Here is a 21,403-nt window from a genome sequence, read left to right as displayed (position 1 = left end):
TCCGTCTTCAGGAGCGGCAATGTTACATAAAGGGCAGTAACTATACACCATTGCTTCGTGGCCTTAGTAGCCTGGTAGGCGAATGAGCTGCAGCTGGGATTCTTTACAGGCTTGTCCCTTCCAAGGCAGTGTTGAGCACAGAGCATTCCAAGCACACATGGAGCAGTAGTGTTAGCTTCAGGTAGCAAGATCTGAGTCCAGAGGTGCCTTCTGCCTGGAACGATTTCTCCCTCGGTTTCACGTATGGAAACCGTTCCCCAGGCTCCCACCCACGGTACCCTTATACTGCTTCCTCCGCCTGGAGGTCGACAGTAACTAAAGCACGATTTCTCTACACTGTTGTTTCTTTGAGTTAGAACGCTAGTGATGAGACTTCCATGCAAAAGTGGGGCCGCAGTGCTAGCTTGATGAAACACATGGGGAGTCGTGTTCTGCCTTCTGCTGGGGCCTGAGTCTCACTCGCAAAAAGCTTTGGACTCCCTTGCAGGGCTCTCATGGACGCACACAACAAAATGCTTCCACCCTCAGGAGCAGCTGTTTTAGCTGAAGCATGGATTCTCCACCGAGTTTTTCCTTCGAGTTAGGCGGTTTTCATTAAGCCTGCACACACACCCGGGGCAACGGTACTAGCCCCATCACCATGGTGTGAGTTGAGAGCTGCCTTCTCTCCGGCCTGTCTCTCCCTCCATTTTACGAAACGGAACCCGTCCCCAGGCTCTCACCCACAGTACACCCTAAACTGCTTCCTCCCACACAGAGGTCGTCGGTAGCTAAAGCACGGTTTCTCTTCAGTGTTGTTTCTCCGAGTTAGAACGCTTGCTATTAATGTCCACAATAGCCAAACTGTGGAAAGAGCCAAGATGTCCATCAACAGATGAATGGATAAAGAAGAGGTGGTGTATATATATATATATATATATATATATATATATATATATACAATGGAATATTATGCAGCCATCAAAAGGCATGAGATCTTGCCATTTGCAAGACGTGGATGGAACTGGAGGGTATTATGCTGAGCGAAATAAGTCAAAGAGAGAAAGACATGTATCATATGACCTCACTGATATGAGGAATTCTTAATCTCAGGAAACAAACTGAGGGTTGCTGGAGTGGGGGTTGGGGTGGGAGGGATGGGGTGACTGGGTGATGGTCACTGGGGAGGGTATGTTCTCTGGTAAGCGCTGTGAATTGTGCAAGACTGTTGAATCTCAGATCTGTACCTCTGAAACAAATAATGCAATATATGTTAAGAAAGAAAAAAAGAAGAAGAAGAATGTAGCAGGAGGGGAAGAATGAAGGGGGAGAAATCGGAGGGGGAGAAGAACCATGAGAGACGATGGACTCTGAAAAACAAACTGAGGGTTCTAGAGGGGAGGGGGGTGGGAGGATGGGTTAGCCTGATGATGGGTATTGAGGAGGGCACGTTCTGCATGGAGCACTGGGTGTTATGCACAAACAATGAATAATGGAACACTATATCTAAAACTACTGATGTAATGTACGGGGATTAACATAACAATAAAAAAATTTAATAAAAAAAAAAGAACGCTTGCTATTAGACTTCCATGCAGAAGTGGGGCCGCAGTGCTAGCCTCAGGAAACAAGTGGGGAGTCGTGTTCTGCCTTCTGCCGGGGCCTGAATCCCACACGGAAAATGGTTCTGGACTCACTTGCAGTGCACTCACGCATGCACACAGCAAAATGCGTCCACCCTCCGGCATGGCTACTTTAGCCGAAGCAGGAATTCTCTACAGAGTTGTTCCTTTCAGTTAGGTGGTTGGCTTTAGGCCTGCGGGCACACCCAGGGCAAGGGTACCAGCCTCATAAACAAGAGGTGAGTTGAGAGCTGCCTTCCCCACCGGCCTGTTTCTCACTCCATTTCACGTATGGGACCCTTTGCCCGGGCTCTCATACATGAGCACTGTCAAATTCCTCCTGCCTCAGGAACGGCAATGTTAACTCAAGCGCAGTAAATCTATAGCATTGATTCTTGGTGTTAGTAGCCTGGTAACTAGGCATCCAGGCACACAGGGTAGAGCAGTGCTAATCTCCTCAAACAAGAGGTGAGTCGACAGCAGCCTTCCTTCCAGGCCTGCTTCTCACTCCGAGTTACGTTTAGGTTCCATTTCTCATGCTTTCACAAAAACACACAATAGATGAAGTGCACGCTCAGGAAGGGTGATCTTTGCTGAGGCACGGGTCCTCTGCACTTTTGTTCCTTTGCGTTGGGTGGATGGCACTTAGTACTACACGCACACACGGGAGAGCCGATCTAGTTTCCCGAAACAAGAGTTGAGTCGATAGCTGCCTCCTGCCCATGCTTATTTCTCCCTCGGAATTCTGCTGGGACTCATTCCCCAGGTTTGCACCTCAAGCAGAGTCGAAAATGCTGCCACCCTGTGGAGAGGTCTGTCAGATATAAATTTTACTGTCACAGAATCAAAACATAATTCCAAATAAATAAATAACCCCAGTTTATATCAAAGTATTTTCAAAATTAAGCCTTAAAGACCTCAATTTTAAAACAATGACCTTAAAATAAGAGTAAAATTTTTCAGTGACTATACTTCATCTTTGATTTTCGAAAACTTGAAAGGCTCACAAGCACTGGCCAAGCTTGTCTATGCACCAAACTTCCATTTCTTGACATTTTGTTAACATTGTTAACATAGGATTTAAAATTCCTAAACCATAACTGAATTTTAGGAACAAAAGCACTGAAATTCAAAAAAAAAAAAAATGCTTTTCAGAAATTTTAACAGAGAACTCTTCTTAATCATTACTATAAATAGGAATTCTTTTGACAGAAAAATAATTTTATTTTTAGACCTTTAATATCAATTTTTTAATTGATCAGGTTAAAAGAATTCTCCAGGAAAAAAATATAATTATACCTAGGTTTTTATTTCTATGCTCAACAGTGTCAGGCTAAAACATCTCTAAGAAATGGTAGCTTTAAAGTATACTAAACAAAACTCGAAAAAGCAAATCCACTACAAAGGCATACTTGCTGCCAACATTTTTCCATATGACCTGCAAGTATCTATAGGGCAAAAGGGAACAGAGAGGATGACTACTGTTGGTCAATTTCATTTCAGTATTTAGGGTAATGAAGTTTAAATGTCACTTCATACTGAGAGGCTGAAGAATTCCAATTAGCACAAAAGCTAATGTTATATAAAAGAACAGTAGTTCACATGATTCAACCAATACATTGTAATACCAGTCTCCCATCCTCCTCCTCTCTCACCACCAGTGGGATGGAAAAATGTCTACATTCCTGCTAAGTTCCAAAGGTCAGGTTTGTATCTTCCAGAGAGCAGCCTTCTTTTTTAGAAAAAAACTGAATTACTATGAAGAAACATTCATTAATTTACCTGAAACTATTTAACACCTGGTTAAAACATGAAAATTAAATTGTCTGACCAATCAGCATAAATTACCATGCATTTACTTAACTGAAACTGCCCAGTATATGTTTAATGCATGTTCACACTTTATCTTGCCATTAATAATCTTAACAATATTAATCTAAAGATTCAAGGATCACACTCCTGTTCAATCTTTCCATGCTATTTTCACGAGATCCATTCATCCTTCCATCCATTCACCCTTTCACGTATTCAGAAAACATTCACTGAAGGCCTCTCATGTGCCAACCACTACACTAGATGCTGGGGACAGAGTGGTGAAGAGGACACAAAGTTTTTGCCTTCATGGAGCTTCACGCTCATTAGAGAAAGAGCAAATAAGTAAGTACATAAAATAATTACAGATTACAGTTAAGTGTTGTGCAGGAAATAAGACTCTAGGAGGCAAATAAGAGGCAGCCGATATTAAATTAGGTGGTAAGGGAAAGTGAAAGAGGATGTGACATTTAAACAGAAAAGAGAAGGAGCTAGCATGAGAAAAACATTTCAGATAGCTTGGGCAGAAAGCACAAAGACAAAACAGAGATTGGCACTTACGAGGAACCAACAAAAAGTATGAATGGAGCATAGTGAGCTGCAGGGAAGGCTAATTCATACGAATATTTACTCAGGGATATGATTTAACATGTGGTATAACTGAGCTGTTAGGATAATGAGGTGCACTGTCAAAGTATTTTACTATATTTGTAGCGTAAATTCCTCACCTACAGGTCTCCAAATAATTTTACATTCATGGACAATATTCCAATTTATACATAAATTGCCAAGTTTATAGGACTGGTACACATTTTGATACAATGACTAGATGTTTTCCTTCCTCAGTAATTCTCCTTTTCTCATATAATTTTTTTTTAAATATCACTTGCCCTCTTTCCAAACTTTCTCAAATACCTCCGATTTAATCAGAATAGTTCTCTTAGTTCCCCTCCTGAAGTCTCCCCTTAAATCAGAATTACGTCCATTTGGAGGGCGTAACTCCTGCCTGGGAGCTGGCAGATCTTGAGGGCTGCCAGCAACATTGCTGCCCGCCCCCCCGCCATTGTACAAGTGGGGCAGGAAATCAGATTTGGAAGGAGTGTTTCAGAAACCACTGCACAAATGAAAAAATACTGCTTTAACCTCTGCTCATATCTTCAGGGACTCTAAGGTAAGTGTTAGCTTGGGTATATGCCACCATCAATATTAGACCACAGGCATTCACATTCAGAAGCGAAATGTGATACAGTCCCTCTTCCTCAGAGTGACTGCTGGGAGGCTGTCTTTTGGGGGTGCTGTACAACTTCCCATCACCAACTGAGTGGGGATCAGATATTATAAAGGAAGAACATAAACTTTTTAAAGCATCAGGATTGTGACAGACAAAACTAGAGAATTTGTGGCAGGTGGTGCCACCTGCACCAGACTAACTGCAATGAAAATGACTTCCTCCCCAGAGGTGGTGGTGATGGAGGATGGAAGGACGGCAGGCACAGAACGGGGGACGGGTGTGAGCAGAGACATTCTAGTACACAAATATACTAGGGAGGGAGGAATTTCTGCCAGTGGGCACAGCTAACTTCCTTCATGTAGAGTAACTGTTGAACATGCTCCAGTAACCTCCATGCCTTCAAAAATGTAACAGCTTTACAAGTCCAACACCAAATGCCACTGTATCAGATTGCGCACAGGGTATGTGTATGACTGCTGATCCACTAGTAGACAGCATACCCCAGGGACCTTGTTCTAGCACGCATTCTAATGAGAACACATTACAACATATAAATTTTAATAACTTTATTTTTCTGTCTTTTTTGCTGTTGTTGCTTCACCTTCTCTTCTACTTTAAAAGTTTTACACTGATTTTTTTATACAATTTTATTTATTTGAGACAGAAAGAGAGAACATGAGCAGGGGAGGGGGCAGAGGGAGAGGAAGGGCAAGAAGCAGACTCCCCCTGAGCAGGGAGCCCGAAACGGGGCTTGATCCCAGGACCCTGGGATCATGACCTGAGCTGAAGGCAGACACTTAACCGACTGAGTCACACAGGCACCCCTTCACTAACTTTTAAATAAGCGAATTTTAAAATTAATTAACCAAGGATCTGGTAAATGAATACTAAAAGCTAAATTGTTATCTATTTTTCACAAATTTCTCATTCTTCAAGTCAAATGCAAAGAATGATAGCAATTACTGTCTATTTTTCCATTTACTTTGAAATCGTGCCTTAATTCAAAAGTTATTTCTATATGGGGCACGCCTGGGTGGCTCAGCCAGTTGAGTGTCTGACTTTGGCTCAGATCATGATCTCAGGTCCTGGATTAAGCCCAGCATCTGGCTCTGTGCTCAGTGGGGAGTCTACTTGTCCCTCTCCCTCTGCCCCTCCCCCCACTCATGTTTTTTCTCTCTCTCAAATAAATACAATCTTTATAAAGTTATTTCTATATATATTCCCCATGGCTAACAGTGATACTTTTATATACTTACTTTAATGCAATAAGAGATGCAATTATCTTCATAGTGTTTGCAACACCTATGCCTTGGTCCATGCTTACATCTGAAATAAGACAAAAATAATAAATGATGTGTATGTGTGTAGATGTGCTTAACACTCTCTAACCAAAAAAGCAGAAAACAATACCTACTTGTTTCTAAATGCATGCATCTTTTGGTTTCTTAGGACATAAAAAAGCAAAGATAACAGATTTTTTTTTCTTTTCAGTTCACCATTTGACACAGTGCATAAAATATGTGACTGCAGTCAAAATACTTAAATGCAGAACAGAAAAAACATTGGTAAATATTTGTGACTAAATATGAAAAATATGTAATATATTATCTCTATACTCTGCCAAATCTTTTGGAAGCTTTAAGTTGCTTACTGTAGAGTATAACGGTCATAAGTCACCCATGAAGTCAGTACTTGAGCAACAATCATAACGAGAAAGTGCTCAGGTTACAGGAATTTATACTTAATTATATTTGAGAGAAAACATCTGGAAAAGAAACATGATACGGTATTAGAATTCAAAATTCAGTTTTTAAAATAAATAGAGTAATAGATCATGTGGGAATTCAAAAGTAGGTTATTTGTGATTTAAATGCAAACCACTTGGTCCTCTGGTGTTTAGTAAATGTTTCTGCTGGGGGGGCTACTGTTCAAGACACATAGATTTTTAATTATTTGGTATGCTGACTCCAGGACTATATTGAGGCGTAAAAAAGTAAGTAAAATATCTAACAGGGGTCTGGCTCTCCCCCTTTCTCTATGAAGTGTTCATGTTCCAAAATGAGTAGTCTTTGTAATTCTTGCAGACTGCAGTTAATTAATTATCTCATGGTTGGAACACATTAAGTTTCTTGTTTGTAACAATAATGTGTAGAGTGATATTCTGGCTCCACACCTCTTTAATTCCATTTGCAAACTGATTAGCAAAACCCTTTCGGAAATCCAATTCTGCACCACAGCTGGCATATACGTGTAGCCCTTCACAGACAAGGGGGACGGCAGGGATTCCTGCTGCCCGTAGCCCTTATGTCATCAGGATGATGGGACATATCTGGCCATGTGAAGTTGAGGGATTAAAGCTGGGACCTAAGAGAGGTAAATCAGAGAGGGGTGGCCATGTGTAAACCATCACTCTTCATACTTCTAAGTGTCCTCTTCAAAGGCATTCCTCAGCCAGTGCTACTGGAACTACACAGAAATCGTTAAACTCTCTTTGCTAGTGAAGTTCAATTCTGGTATCAGCTATACTGTCATTTAATCTTCCCTCAGTCTGTTATTAAAACTTCTCAAAACCTGGACTCCCCATCTCCTGTCTTATCTGCTCTGCTTATGTATTACCCTGCATCTGCTTCCACAGCAGTGGACTCACGGAGGCAAGTCTGACAAGTTCTGCCATGACCTGATTAGTTCTGATACCCAAGGCATGATTCACCCACATAGTACATTCTCTGCATTCCCGTCTCCGCATTCCCCTCTGATTCATGGTGACATGATTTCCATGAATAGGGATTCCTTGTCTCTTTTCTTCACTCAGGTGATCAGTAACTATTTTGAACTTGCTTAAGAATTAAGAAGTTCATTACCAATCTCACTAGTGGCTATTTACCCAAAAATTACAAAACACTAATTCAAACGGACATATGCATCTCTATGTTTATTGCAACATTATTTACAATAGCCAAATTATGGAAGCAGCCCATTTCAATCAATGAATGGATAAAGAAGAGGTGGTATACACACACACACACACACACACACACACACACACACACACACACAGTAATATTCAACCGTATTACTCATATGTGGAATTTAGGAAACAAATGAGCAAAGGGAAAAAAAAGAGAGAGAAACTAATCAAGAAACAGACTCTTAACTACAGAGAACAAACTGCTGATTATCAGAGGGGAGGTAGTTAGGGATATGGGTGAAACAGGTGATGGGGATTAAGGAGTGCACTTATCATGATAAAAAAAAAGGATATACATAAATTTTTTTAAAAAGTTTACTACCACAATTATTCCTGCCATCTGTTATTCCTTCCCTCCCTCTTACCTTCTGTATGTGCTGTATACTAAAATGAAGACAAAGTCTTTAAATACAGTAAAAATTTTGAGCACCTACTCTGTGCTCATGTACGTGAGGCAACTCACATGTTATTTCATTTAATGGACGCAACACTCCATAACAGAGATCATTAACCCAAGTTAACAAATGAGGACTTTAGGGTCCAGAGTGGTTAAATCACTTGCCCAAAGTCACAAAGCCAGCAGGGGTGAAATGAGAGTCTAAGGTCTGATGTATTGGCTTCAGCTTCCCATAACTGATCCCTAACTTTCTATATTGGCTATTCATTCAACACTCTCTAAAATATCACTACAAAGATTATTTTTATTAACTGATGTTCTAATTTTAAATCACTAAATTTTCTATTAATTATAGATGTATTTTAATATTATATAGAAGTATAATTCCTATACTTGAAATAGCCCAGTGATGGGTATTAAGGAGGGCACATATTGCGTGGAGCTCTGGATGTTATACGAAAACAATGGATCGTGGATCACTACATCAAAAACTAATGATGTATTGTATGGTGACTAACATAACAACAACAAAAAAAGGACAAAGTTAAAAAAAAAACCAAAAAAAACAAATACTATTTGTATGAAATTCAGACTTCTTTGTATAATATACAAATAAAGATGTTTTATTCCATTTCCAAAGCCCTGAAAATTTCTACTCTTACAAAAAACATTTATGTAAGGTTTGCTCCTTATTATTCCTCTATCTTCTTGAATGTGCCCCAGAACTTTTCTTTCTCCTTTCCACATTTGGAATATTTGATTAGCACATATTAACCTGTTTCCTAAAGTTCCCCATTCTAGCCTCCTACAACTGTGTCTAGTTTGACATAGAAAACTATTACAAGTTCATATAAATCTATTCTAAAGGCATATGTTGGTCTATAGTCCAGACAAAAATAATAAATAACACTGACTTGCCATTATGTGCCTTTTATAAAACTCTATGCACGTGTTTCTGGTAAAAAAAAAAAAAGATAGATATGATATATATGTATATCATTACTGAAAAGAAAATAAAACACCTTGGCAAAGTACAAATATCATATAAAACAGTAACACAGTGTGCTAAATATCAAGATAAAAAACTTACACTGAATCCACAAGTTTCCTGATTAGAGCAATTATATTCAATCTTCTTGGCTTTTCTTCATGTTTCTCTGTCTTTTGTTCCACTTTTGCATATGCTGCTTCTGGTGAATAAGAATGTGTGGGAATTTCTTCCTTCCCTACAATAAACCTAAAGAAAAGAGCACAATGTGAGGCATTTTCACCTTTAAAAAATAAAAGGAAAAAGACAATAAGGAAAAAAACCCATCCTGATTCTGTTAATATACAAATACATTTTGGAGAGTACCTTATCATTTGAAATAATGTTTTTCAAAATTTAAATAAAATCTTATCCTTTATAAGAAAATGCTGACAGCCATTTCTTTAATAATGCAATAAATTCTTCTATTAAGTTTTCTATTTTAGTTCCAGCATAGTTAACATACAGTGTTATATTAGTTTCAGGTGCATAATACACTGACTCAACATTATTCAGTGTTTATCAAGATAAGTGTAATCTCCTTCACCTATTTCACCCATCCCCCACCCACCTACCCTCTGGTAACCATCAGTGTGTTCTCTGTAGTTAAGAGTCTATTTCTTCGTTTGTCTCTCTCTCTCATTTTTTTTCCTTTGCTCATTTGTTTTGTTTCCTAAATTCCACATATGAGTAAAATAATACGGTATTTGTCCTTCTCTAGCTGGCTTATTTTGCTTAGCATTATACTCTTTAGCTCATCCATGTTGTTGCAAATGGCAAGATTTTATTCTTTTTTGTGGCTCAATATTCCATTGTGTGTATATGTGTATGTGTGTGTGTGTGTATAAAACCTCTTCTTTATCCTATTGATGGACACTTGGGCTGCTTCCATAATTTAGCTATTGTAAATAATGCTGCAATAACCAGAGGGTACACGTAGTGTCTCTGTGAATTAGTGTTTCTGTATTTTTTGGGTAAATACCCAGTACTGTGAGTACTAGGTTGTAGGGTAGTTCCATTTTCAACTTTCTGGGGAATCCCCATACTGTTTTCCAGCATGGCTGCATCAGTTTGCATTCCCACAAATCGTGCAAGAGGGTTCCTATTTCTCCACATCCTTGCCAACACCTGTTGTTTCCTGTGTTGTTGATTTTAGCCATTCTGCCAGGTGTGAGGTGATAGCTCATTGCAGTTTTGCTTTGCAGTTCCCTGATGATCACTGATGGTGAGTATCTTTTCATGTGTCCGTTGGACATCTGGATGTCTTCTTTGGAGAAATGTTCGTTCATCTTGTCTGCTCATTTTTAAATTGAATTAGTTGTTTTTCAGGCATCGAGTTATCGAAGTTCTTTATAATTCTGGATACTAACCCTTTATCAGATATGTCATTTGCAAATATCTTTTCCCATCCCATAGGCCGTCTTTTAGTTTTGTTGATTATTACCTTTGCTGTGCAGAAGCTTTTTATTTGATGTAGTCCCAATAGTTATATTTTTGCTTTTGCTTCCCTTGCCTCAGGAGACATCTCTAGAAAAAAGTTGCTATGTCCGATATCAGAGAAGTTACTGCCTGTGCTCTCTTCTAGGATTTTTACGGTTTTATGTCTCACATTTAGGTCCTTAATCCATTTGGAATTTAGCTTTGTGTATGGTGTAAGCCAGTGGGCCAGTTTCATTCTTTTGCATGTTGCTGTCCACTTTTCTCAACACCATTTGTTGAAGAGGCTGTCTTTTTCCCACTGGATATTCTTTCCTGCTTTGTCGAAGATTAACTGACCATATAATTGTGAGTTTACCTCTGGTTTTCTATTCTGTTCCATTGATCTATGTGCCTATTTTTGTGCTGGTACCATGCTTGTTTTGATTACTAAAGCTTTGTAGTATAAGTTGAAGTCTGGAATTGTGACATCTCCAACTTTGCTTTTCTTTTTCAAAATTGCTCTGGCTATTCGGGGTCTTTGTGGTTCCATACAAATTTTAGGATTCTTTGTTCCAGTTCTGTGAAAAATGTTGGTATTTTGATAGGGATAACATTAAATCTGTAGATTGTATACATTTGTGTAGTATGGACACTTTTACAATATTTGTTCTTCCAATCCATGAGCACAGATTATCTTTCCACTTGTTTGTGTAGAAACAGCAACATCTTTTATCAATGTTTATAAATATTGTTTATAAATATATAAACTATATATAATATATATATATAAAATATAAACTATAAAACATTGATAAAAGATAATTTATATATTTTTACACAAGTCTTTCACCTCCTTGGTTAAGTTTATTCCTAGATATTTTATTACCTTTGGTGCAATTGTAAATGGAATTGCTTTCTTAATTTCTCTTTCTGTTGCTTATTAGTATATAAAAATACCATGAATTTCTATATGTTGATTTGGTATCATGCAATCTTACTGAATTCAATAGTTCTAATAGCTTTTTGGTGGAGTCTTTAAGGTTTTCCATATATAGTATCATGTCATCTGCACATAGAAAAAGTTTTACTTCTTCCTTCCTCTTTTCTGATCACTGTGGCTAGGACTTCCAGTACTACGTTAAATATGAGTGGTGAGAGTGGACATCCTTGTCTTGTTCCTGACCTTAGGGGAAATGCTCTCGGTTTTTCACCATTGAATATTATGTTAGCTGTGGGTTTTTCATTTATGGCTTTTATTATGTTGAGGTGTTCCCTCTAATCCCACTTTGCTGAGCGTTTTTATCATGAATGGATGTTTTATATTCTAAAATGCTTTTTCTGCATCCATTAAAATGATCATTTGGTTTTTATTCCTTCTTTTATTGATGTGATGAATCACATTGATTGACTTGTGAATACTGAACCACCCTTGCACCCCAGGAATAAATTCCACTTGATTCTGGTGAATGAATTTTTAATGTATTGTTGGGTTCAGTTTGCTAGTATTTTGTTGAAAATTTTTGCATCTATGTTCAGAAAGAGATATTGGCCTGTATTTCTCTTTTTTTGTAGTGTCTTTATCTAGCTTTGGTATCAGGGTAATGTTGGCTTCATAGAATAAATTAAGAAGTTTTCCTTTTCTATTTTTTGGAATAGTTTGAGAACAGGTGTTAACTCTTCTTTAAATGTTTGGTAAATCCCCTTGTGAAACCATCTGGTCCTGGACTTTTGTTTGCTGGGACATAGGTTAACATTCTCCTACAATCTTTTTGATTTCTGTGCTTCGGTTGTTACTTCTCCCCTTTCATTTCTAATTTTATTTACTTGAGTCCTCTCTCTCTTTTTATGAATCTGGCTAAAGGCTTATGATTTTGTTGATTTTTCAAGGAACTGGCTCCTGGTTTCACTGATTTGTTCTATTGTTTTTTTAGTTTCTACTTTATTTCTGCTCTAATCTTTATTATTTCCTACCTTCTACTGGCTTGTGGCTTTGTTTGTTGTTCTTTCTCTAGTTCCTTTAGATGTAAGGTTAGATTGGTTGTTTATTTAGGATTTTTCTTGCTTCTTTGAGGTAGGCCTATATTGCTATAAACTTCCCTCTTAGAACAGCTTTTGCTATATCCCAGATTTTGGACTATTGTGTTTGCATTTTCATTTCTCTCCATGTATTTTTTATTTCCTCTTTGATTTCTTGATTTACTCATTCATTGTTTAGTAGTATGTTATTTAACCTCCATGTATTTATGTGCTTTCCATGTTTTTTCTTGTGCTTGATTTCTAGTTTCATACCATTGTGGTCAGAAAAGATGTATTTTTTTTTTTTTTAAAGATTTTATTTATTTATTTGAGAGAGAGAGCACATGAGAGGGGGGAGGGTCAGAGGGAGAAGCAGACTCCCTGCTGAGCAGGGAGCCCGATGCGGGACTCGATCCTGGGACTCCAGGATCATGACCTGAGCCGAAGGCAGTCGCTTAACCAACTGAGCCACCCAGGCGCCCAAGATGTATTTTTATAACTTCAATTTTTCTGAATTTGTTGAGACTTGTTTTGTGGCCTAATATGTGATCTATTCTGGAGAATGCTCCATGTACATTTGAAAAGAATGTGTATTCTGCTGTCTTAGGATGGAATGTTCTGACTATATCTGTTAGATCCATCTGGGCCAATATGTCATTCAAAACCACTGTTTCTTTGTTGATTTTGTTTGAATGATCTGTCTATTGATGTAAGTGAAGTGTTGAAGTACCCTACTATTATTGTATTACTATTGATCATTTTCTTTATGTTTGTTATTAACTGCTTTATGTATTTATTTGGGTGCTCCCAAGTTGGATTCATAAATATTTACAATTTTTATATCTTCTTGTTGGATTGTATTGTTTATGATCATACAGTGTCCTTTGTCCCTTTTTACAGTCCTTGTATGAAAGTCTATTTTGTCGATATAACTTGCTACTCAGGCTACCTTTTCACTTCCATTTGCATGATAGATGTTTCTCTATCCCTTCACTTTCAGTCTGCATATGTCCTTAGGTCTGAAATGAGTCTCTGGCAGGCAGCATGTAGATGGGTCTTGCTTTTTTATCCATTCTGTCATCATGTGCCATGATTGGAGCATTTAGTCCATGTACATTCAAAGTAATTATTGATATGTATGTATTTATTGCCATTTTGTTACTTGACTTATGGTTATTTTGATAGTTCCTCTCTGTTCCTTTCTTCTCTTGCTCTCTTCTTTCATGATTTGTTGGCTTTCTTTAGCAAAATATTTGGATTCCTTATTGTTTTTTTAAATTTATTACTGTTTTTTAAAAATTTTTTTTATTGTTATGTTAATCCCCATACATTACATCATTAGTTTTAGATATAGTGTTCCATGATTCATTGTTTGTGCATAACACCCAGTGCTCCATGCAGAACGTGCCCTCCTCAATACCCATCACCAGGCTAACCCATCCTCCCACCCCCCTCCCCTCTAGAACCCTCAGTTTGTTTTTCAGAGTCCATCGTCTCTCAGGGTTCTTCTCCCCCTCCGATTTCTCCCCCTTCATTCTTCCCCTCCTGCTACATTTTTCTTCTTTTTTTCTTTCTTAACATATATTGCATTATTTGTTTCAGAGGTACAGATCTGAGATTCAACAGTCTTGCACAATTCACAGCGCTTACCAGAACACATACCCTCCCCAGTGTCCATCACCCAGTCATCCCCATCCCTCCCACCCCACCCCCCACGCCAGCAACCCTCAGTTTGTTTCCTGAGATTAAGAATTCCTCATATCAGTGAGGTCATATGATACATGTCTTTCTCTCTTTGACTTATTTCGCTCAGCATAATACCCTCCAGTTCCATCCACGTCGTTGCAAATGGCAAGATCTCATTCAATTTATTACTGTTTTTGACTTGTAGTTACCGTTAGGTTTATATATAACATCTTCCGCATATAGCACTCTATGTTCAGCTAATGGTTGCTTAATTTTACTCCTCTCCTCTCCACATTTCAGATATTTGGTATCATATTTTACATCTTTTTATTTTGTGCTTCTCTTGACTGATTTTTATAGATATAGTTATTTTTTTGTTGTTTTTGTACTTCCTGTTTTTTCTTACTCTTACTTATGATTTTTGTTTTCCTCTTACAAAGCCCCCCTTAGCATTTCTTGTAGGGCTGGTTTAGTGGTCATGAATTCTTTTAACTTTTGTTTGTCTGGGAAATTCCTTCTAATCTGAATGACGGCCTTGCTGGATAGAATATTCTTGGCTTCCAATTTTTCCCTTTGAGCACTTTCAATATATCATACCAGTCCCTTCTGGTCTGCAACGTTTCTGCTGAAAAATCAGCTGATAGCCTTATGGGGTTTCCTGTATATGTAACCATCTTTTTTTTTTTTTTTACAATCTTTAAAATTCTTTCCTGGCGCACCTGGGTGGCTCGGTCGTTAAGTGTCAGCCTTTGGCTCAGGTCATGATCCCAGGATCCTGGGATTGAGCCCTGCATCGGGCTCCCTGCCTGGCGGGAAGCCTTCTTCTCCCTCTCCTACTCCCCCTGCTTGTGTTCCTGCTCTCGCTATCTCTCTCTGTGTGTCAAATAAATAAAATCTTTAAATAAAATAAAATAAAATTCTTCGTTTATCACTATTTTTTACCATTTTAATTACTATGTGTCTTGGTGTGTACCTCCTTAGGTTGAATCCTAACAGGGGGATTTCTGTGCCTCTGAATCAGGATCTCTGTTTCCCTCCCATGATGTGGGAAGTTTTCAGCTATTACTTCTTCAAATACATTTTCTGTCCCCCTTTCTCTCTTATGCTTGAGGGAGTCACTGAATTTTCTAAGTCTATTCTCATTATGTAGTATTTATTTGTCTCTCACCTGTTCAGCTTGATTGCTTTCCATTACTCTATCCTCCAGGTCACTTACAGGCTCCTCTGCTTCCTGTAGCCTACTGTTTATTTATTCCATCTATTGTATTTTTAATTTCATTTATCGAGTTCTTCACCTCTGATACGTTATTTTTTATCTCTCTCTCTTTTTTAAAGAGTTTATTTATTTATTTGTTTGACAGAGAGAGACACAGCAAGAGAGGGAACACAAGCAGGGGGAGTGGGAGAGGGAGAAGCAGGCTTCCTGCCAAGCAGGGAGCCCGATGCAGGGCTCGATCCCAGGACCCTGGGATCATGACCTGAGCTGAAGGCAGGCACTTAATGACTGAGCCATCCAGGCACCCATTTTTTATCTCTTTGTCAAGAGTTTCACTGATGTCCTCCACCCTTTTCTGAAGTCCACTATCTTTATGAGCATTACTTTAAATTCTTTATCAAACATCTTACTTTTTTCTGTTTCACTTAATCTCCTGCTGTGATTTTGTCCTGTTTTTTCATTTGGGACATATTCCTCTGTTTCCTCATTTTGTCTATCTGTGTCAGTTTCTCTTTGTTAGGAAAGTCAGCTACACCTTCTGCTCTTGAAAGTAATGGCTTCATGAAGAAGAGGTCCTGTACTGCTCTGCAGTATAGTGTCCCCTGTTCACCAGAACCTGGCACTTCAGGGGAATCTCCTGTTTGTGTTGCTTGTGTTGTGTCTGAGTCGCTTTTTCTTTCAGTCCAGACATCTTCATTGACTCTGTATCTGTTGTGGGCTTTGCTTGCTTTCTGTGGTGTTAGTGAGACACAGGCTGCGAGCTCTGAGAAGACATCAGGTGAGCTAAGGGCTGAGGTCAGCATGCTTGGAGTGTGCCAGTCCTCAGGAGAACACATGGGCAAGGCACACTGCTAGCAGGTTAGGTAGCAAGTGTCTGCGCAGTGCTGCCCACAGGTGGCCCTGTGTTTATGCTGGGCAGCAGGGGAGGAAAATGGTGCCTGCCACCTCCTTTGTTCCCAGAGAAGTCCCCTAACACACTCAAAATCAGTATAAACATATCTTCCTCTTGTTTGTCCCAGGCACTATGCAAACTGTCATTTCTATGTTGCCTCTCTATGGGCTGCTGTATCTTTAAAGGCAGGATCCAGCTATCACTCACTCTCCCATCTTGCCCGGTGCTGAGTCAGCTGACTTTTTAAGCTCCAGACTCCAAATCCTGTGATTTATACAAACTCATGGAATTCAGCCCCTCTGGTTTTCAATGCCAGATGTTATGGTTTGGGATCCCTAGTGTGAGAGACTGTTTTCTTTCCCCTCTCTACACCTGTAGCTTCCTCCCTCCTGTGGGCAGCTCCCAACCACTGTTTCTACCCTTGGTAACCTCTCAGATGCAGCTTTTTTTTCTTTAAAGAGTTCATTTATTTATTTGAGAGAGAAAAAGAGAGAGGGAAAGCACAGAGGGAGAATGAGAGGGAGAAGCAAACTCCCCACTGAGCAGAGAGCCCGACATGGCACTTGATCCCAGGACCCTGAGATCATGACCTGAGCTGAAGGCAGACACTTAACTGACTGAGCCACCCAGGCACCCCCTCAGATGCAGCTTCTTTACATTTAGTTGTGGAGTTTGTTCTGCCCATCTTTGGATTGCCCTCTAGCGTATTTACATCGATGTGAGTGATATCTAGTTGTCAACATGGGATGGGGTGAACTTAGGGTCCTGCTACTCCACCATCTTCCCAAGCTTCCCAACAATGCACGTATTTTAAAATCAAATTAACCAAGTAAAATACAGCATAACACTTTTATGATGCACCCTTTTAACTTAAGTTACCACTTTTTAAAGATATTACACACCTTGAAGTTTTTTCAAACAAAAAAGCAGGTGAAATATTTACTTGGGTCTACTAGTTGATCAAAAAATTCTATTTTTTTGTCTAAATTCTACTAATAGTTACAATTGAATGAGGTTCTCATTTTTCAGTATAAAGTTATATCTCATGTCACTTTGAGTCATAAAATAGCTGCAATGCAATATTAGGTCATATAAAGATATTCAGGGAAATGGAGGAAACTAAAGACTGAGAATCATAAAATGGTCAAGATTCCATGCATTCTCACATAATTTCATTAGAAAACCTTAAGCTCAATATTATTCTAATCTAGTTATTTCTCTTCTGAAAAACCTAATATCTGGGAGAAGACACTATTCTTATCTCATCAAAACTGGAGTATTTTTTTCCCAGACAATGCGAAAGAAAAGAAAGAAAAGAAAAGAAAAGAAAAGGAAAGGAAAAAAGAGTTGCTACCATTAGATATCATTCAATCAGTATCCTTTACTAGTTTTCCATTTTTGCTGTTTGTACCTTCACTATGAGTCATTGCTCTTATAAAGAATAACTAAGCTTTCTTAAGAGAACTCTACCTGCTGAACTTTCAGAAAATACCATAAAATGCAGACAAAAACAAGGGATCAGTAATACTACACTAAGGTTCTGGAACATGGGACCTATGACAAATAGAATAAGAAAATGTAAACACTCAGAAAAGAGAGGTGAAACAAGCTATTACTATCAACAAGTGTATCCCATCTCATTCGGACAAACTTGGTAAAATATCTAGCTTATTAAATCATAAAGGGCATGTAATGAGATTGTCACAAGGTGGCAGCTGTGCAGTCTCAGTAGCTGTTATTCCAAAAGAATTTGGTTCTTAATCATGGGTGTGCATGGAGAGTTCAAGGTCTGTACTACTGTTCTTTATAAACAAGACAAAAACTATGTTAGAACAGATAAAATCATCTCTCTCACACTGTTCATTACACTGTTTCTCTTTTGGCCAGGACTGACCATCTCAGATTAGAGGTCACTTCCTTGGAGAAACTGTCCCCGCCCAAGCTGCAGTGAGTTAGCAATCCTTCCCTTGTGCTATCAAAGCCCAATGAGTCCCCAATAGCAGAAGCACCTTATTAGTAGTTTGCATCCCCCATTAAACTGTGGGTCTGTGAGACTCTATACATCTTTTGCTATTACACCCCAGGGACTGGCACATAGTAAAAATTTAATTAATACATACTGAATGATCAAATATAGTAATAATGAGCATTTTCTGAACATTTACTATATGACAGGACAGTACAGAGGATTAAATCATTTAATCCTCATAGCAACACTACGAAGTAAGTAGGTGCCATCATTTCCGTGAGAGTTAGCATGAAAAAGCATTTGACCACATCCAAAAACAATTACTTGGACCCAAAAAACTGTCTGACTCTAAAGCCTGGGCTCTTAATCACTAAGCTGCCTATACACTTCTAAGTATTAAACTATGTTGATGCAGGTTTGGTATACCATAAGGCTCCTGAACTGGTTCCCAGCCTTTGACTCTATCCTTGACTCTATCTGTTCTCATAACTTCTACTAACTTAGCAAGAATTAATAACCATTTTTTTCCAGAATATTTTCCTATAATACAGAGTAAATTCTAAGTGCAAATAGTTATCCAGCCCCTTATTTTGAGTGGATTTGACGAAGAGACACAAAAATATCGGATACATTTTGAGTTTCTGTAAGGATTCTGGGAGCCTATGGAGAGACACGGGAAAAGGCAAAGTTTTCTCTTTAGGAAAACCAACTTTTGGTTTTGTTATAAACTTTTGACATAACATAGAATCTTCACATTCAATGCAACAACAACAAAAAGTTATTTTCTGAAATGTTTCATGATCTTTCAATGAAAAATATAATATGAAAAAATTACCGCTGTGTATTATGACTTAGTTACTGTTACCACAGAGTTTCCACAACCAAAGATACTCTTATTCACACAGGGGACTCAATTTGTCCCCTCCCAAACTAGCTTCCTTGCACACCATCTGATTTTCTGTTAATAGCACCTTTTTTCATGTACTTAGGTTTTCAAAACTTGGCTCGTAGCAAGGATTGGAGGGAAAGAGGAAGAAGGAAAATATCAATCAGTAGGTCTTCATTTCCTTCGACACCAGTCTCAACTTTGCCTCTTTCTCTTTAATCCTCCACTGTCGCCAAATCCCAGTCCTTATCACTTCATCTTTCTTCCTTCTGATTCTCTCTTTCACAATGTCTGTCCCAAATACTGTGGCCAGACTAATCTTTCTGAAACAATGTCAACTACCCTGCTCAAAACCCTTTAGTGGCTCTCTACTGCCCATCTTATCAAATTCAAATTTGTCTTCTTTTTTTTCTGTTTAGGTCTTCCAAAATCTGGCCCTGCTCTGACCATCATTTAAAAAATCAAAAAACCCCACAAAACCTTATGATCCCTAAAATAAGCTTTTCATACCAATTAAGTTGATTTTCCCACTCTTACCTCATATTTCATGTTTATAATGTTCATACTTTTGCTAACATTATTCACTTCTACCCAGAAGGTTCCTCCTCTTCCCTTCTAGTTCTCTAAAGCTATCCTTCAAGTGCAGTTTAAGGCTTATCCCCATAAGAATAATAATAACAGTAATAGCCAACGTTTCTTGAGCACTATGTGCCATGCACAGTTCTAAACACTTTTCATGCATTAACTCATTTGATCCTCAAAATAACCTAAAAAAGACAGTCATATGAAATCTTCTAGCATACCGAAGGCTACCCTAATTTTTCCCTCCTATATTTATAATAAATACTCCACACCTAATCTTCACTAAGCATCTACTATATGTACTTAGGAGAATAAAAGAGGCAACATTTATAATACAAACTGGAAGAGCATTAGGTTTCAAGTAAGTATATGCAGTCACTGTGTGACATTAAATTAGTTAAGTATTCTAAGCCTCACGTCACATGGGCATAAAAATACCCATCTCACAGAACTGCTGTGAAAATTTTCTAATCTATGTGAAAATGCTTGGTGAACTGTAAAATACAATGGAAGTGCTGCCAACCAACTTTTCTACACTATCTACTACTATCGGCCAATAACTATGGCAAGAGATGGCATACAGGGTGAAAAGCAGATTCTAGTGACTCTAGTGAAGCTTATGATTCAAAATGTGTCTGACATGAGCCCTGTCCTAATGAAGCCCATAATGTGGTACCACACAATTCAATATTTAATTTTGCAGTAATTATTCACATGTAGCTTTGTTTTTCCAATGCTCCTTGAAGAGAGAGTTCTTCTAATTCTTTCCTAACACCCAGTGATATGAGGCACACAATAGGTCCCAAAAGCAGTTGTTGATTTTTTTTTTTTTCAAAGATTTCACTTATTCATTTGACAGAGAGAGACACAGTGAGAGAGGGAACACAAGCAGGGGGAGTGGGAGAGGGAGAAGCAGGCTTCCCGCTGAGCAGGGAGCCCGATGTGGGGCTTGATCCCAGAACCCTGGGATCACGACCTGAGCCGAAGGCAGACGCTTAACGACTGAGCCACCCAGGCACCTCCAAAAACAGTTGTTGATTGACTGATTTTTAGGGGGAAAGAAATCCAATAAATTAGACTCTTTTAATAAAATATCGTAAAAGTGACTGTGACTCCTGCAATTATTTTGGGCTAGAAAACTGAGTCGATAAACATCTATTGTAATTATGCACAATAATATTACTTTTTGAAAAAGTTAACTTGCAAATTCTCTCTTAACATAAGGTAAATAAACTACTTACCTAAGAGCAGAGAATGTAAATCCTTTCAAACCATCTTTGCACCTAAAACAATAAAAATTATGATAAAGTAACAATTTTTGAGATATAAAGTAGTATATTAAGTAGCTATTAAAATTTATTCTGAAACAGATGACTTATTTTTAAAATTTTTTTATTTTTTCAAAGATTTTATTTATTTATTTGACAGAGAGAGAGAGACAGCGAGAGAGGGAACACAAGCAGGGGGAGAGGGAGAGGGAGAAGCAGGCTTCCCGCCGAGCAGGGAGCCCGATGTGGGGCTCAATCCCAGGACCCTGGGATCGACCTGAGCCGAAGGCAGATGCTTAACGACTGAGCCACCCAGGCGCCCCTGAAACAGATTACTTTTAAAAGGTGAAACTTTTAGGACAGTGATCTGAGCAGTACAAATGCAACAAACAAGCAAGCCATCTTACACAGGATGATTAAAATTTCCTATGTC

At 38.5% G+C, this 21,403-nt stretch overlaps 1 long non-coding RNA gene across 1 annotated transcript; it reads right to left on the bottom strand.

Annotated features, from left to right (window-relative positions):
* Positions 1-5,899: 5,899 nt before the first annotated feature.
* LOC144379651 (uncharacterized) lies at positions 5,900-21,002 on the bottom strand. Its single transcript, XR_013442979.1, has 3 exons — positions 20,944-21,002; positions 9,100-9,246; positions 5,900-5,970 (listed from the first exon to the last, which is right to left on the bottom strand). It is a non-coding gene; the product is annotated as an uncharacterized LOC144379651 (long non-coding RNA).
* Positions 21,003-21,403: the final 401 nt, after the last annotated feature.

The sequence above is a fragment of the Halichoerus grypus genome, chromosome 12 (genome assembly GCF_964656455.1).
Source record: "Halichoerus grypus chromosome 12, mHalGry1.hap1.1, whole genome shotgun sequence".
NCBI lineage: Eukaryota > Metazoa > Chordata > Mammalia > Carnivora > Phocidae > Halichoerus > Halichoerus grypus.
The sequence above is the reverse complement of the archived record's forward strand: the minus strand, read 5'-3'. Positions and strand labels throughout refer to the sequence as shown.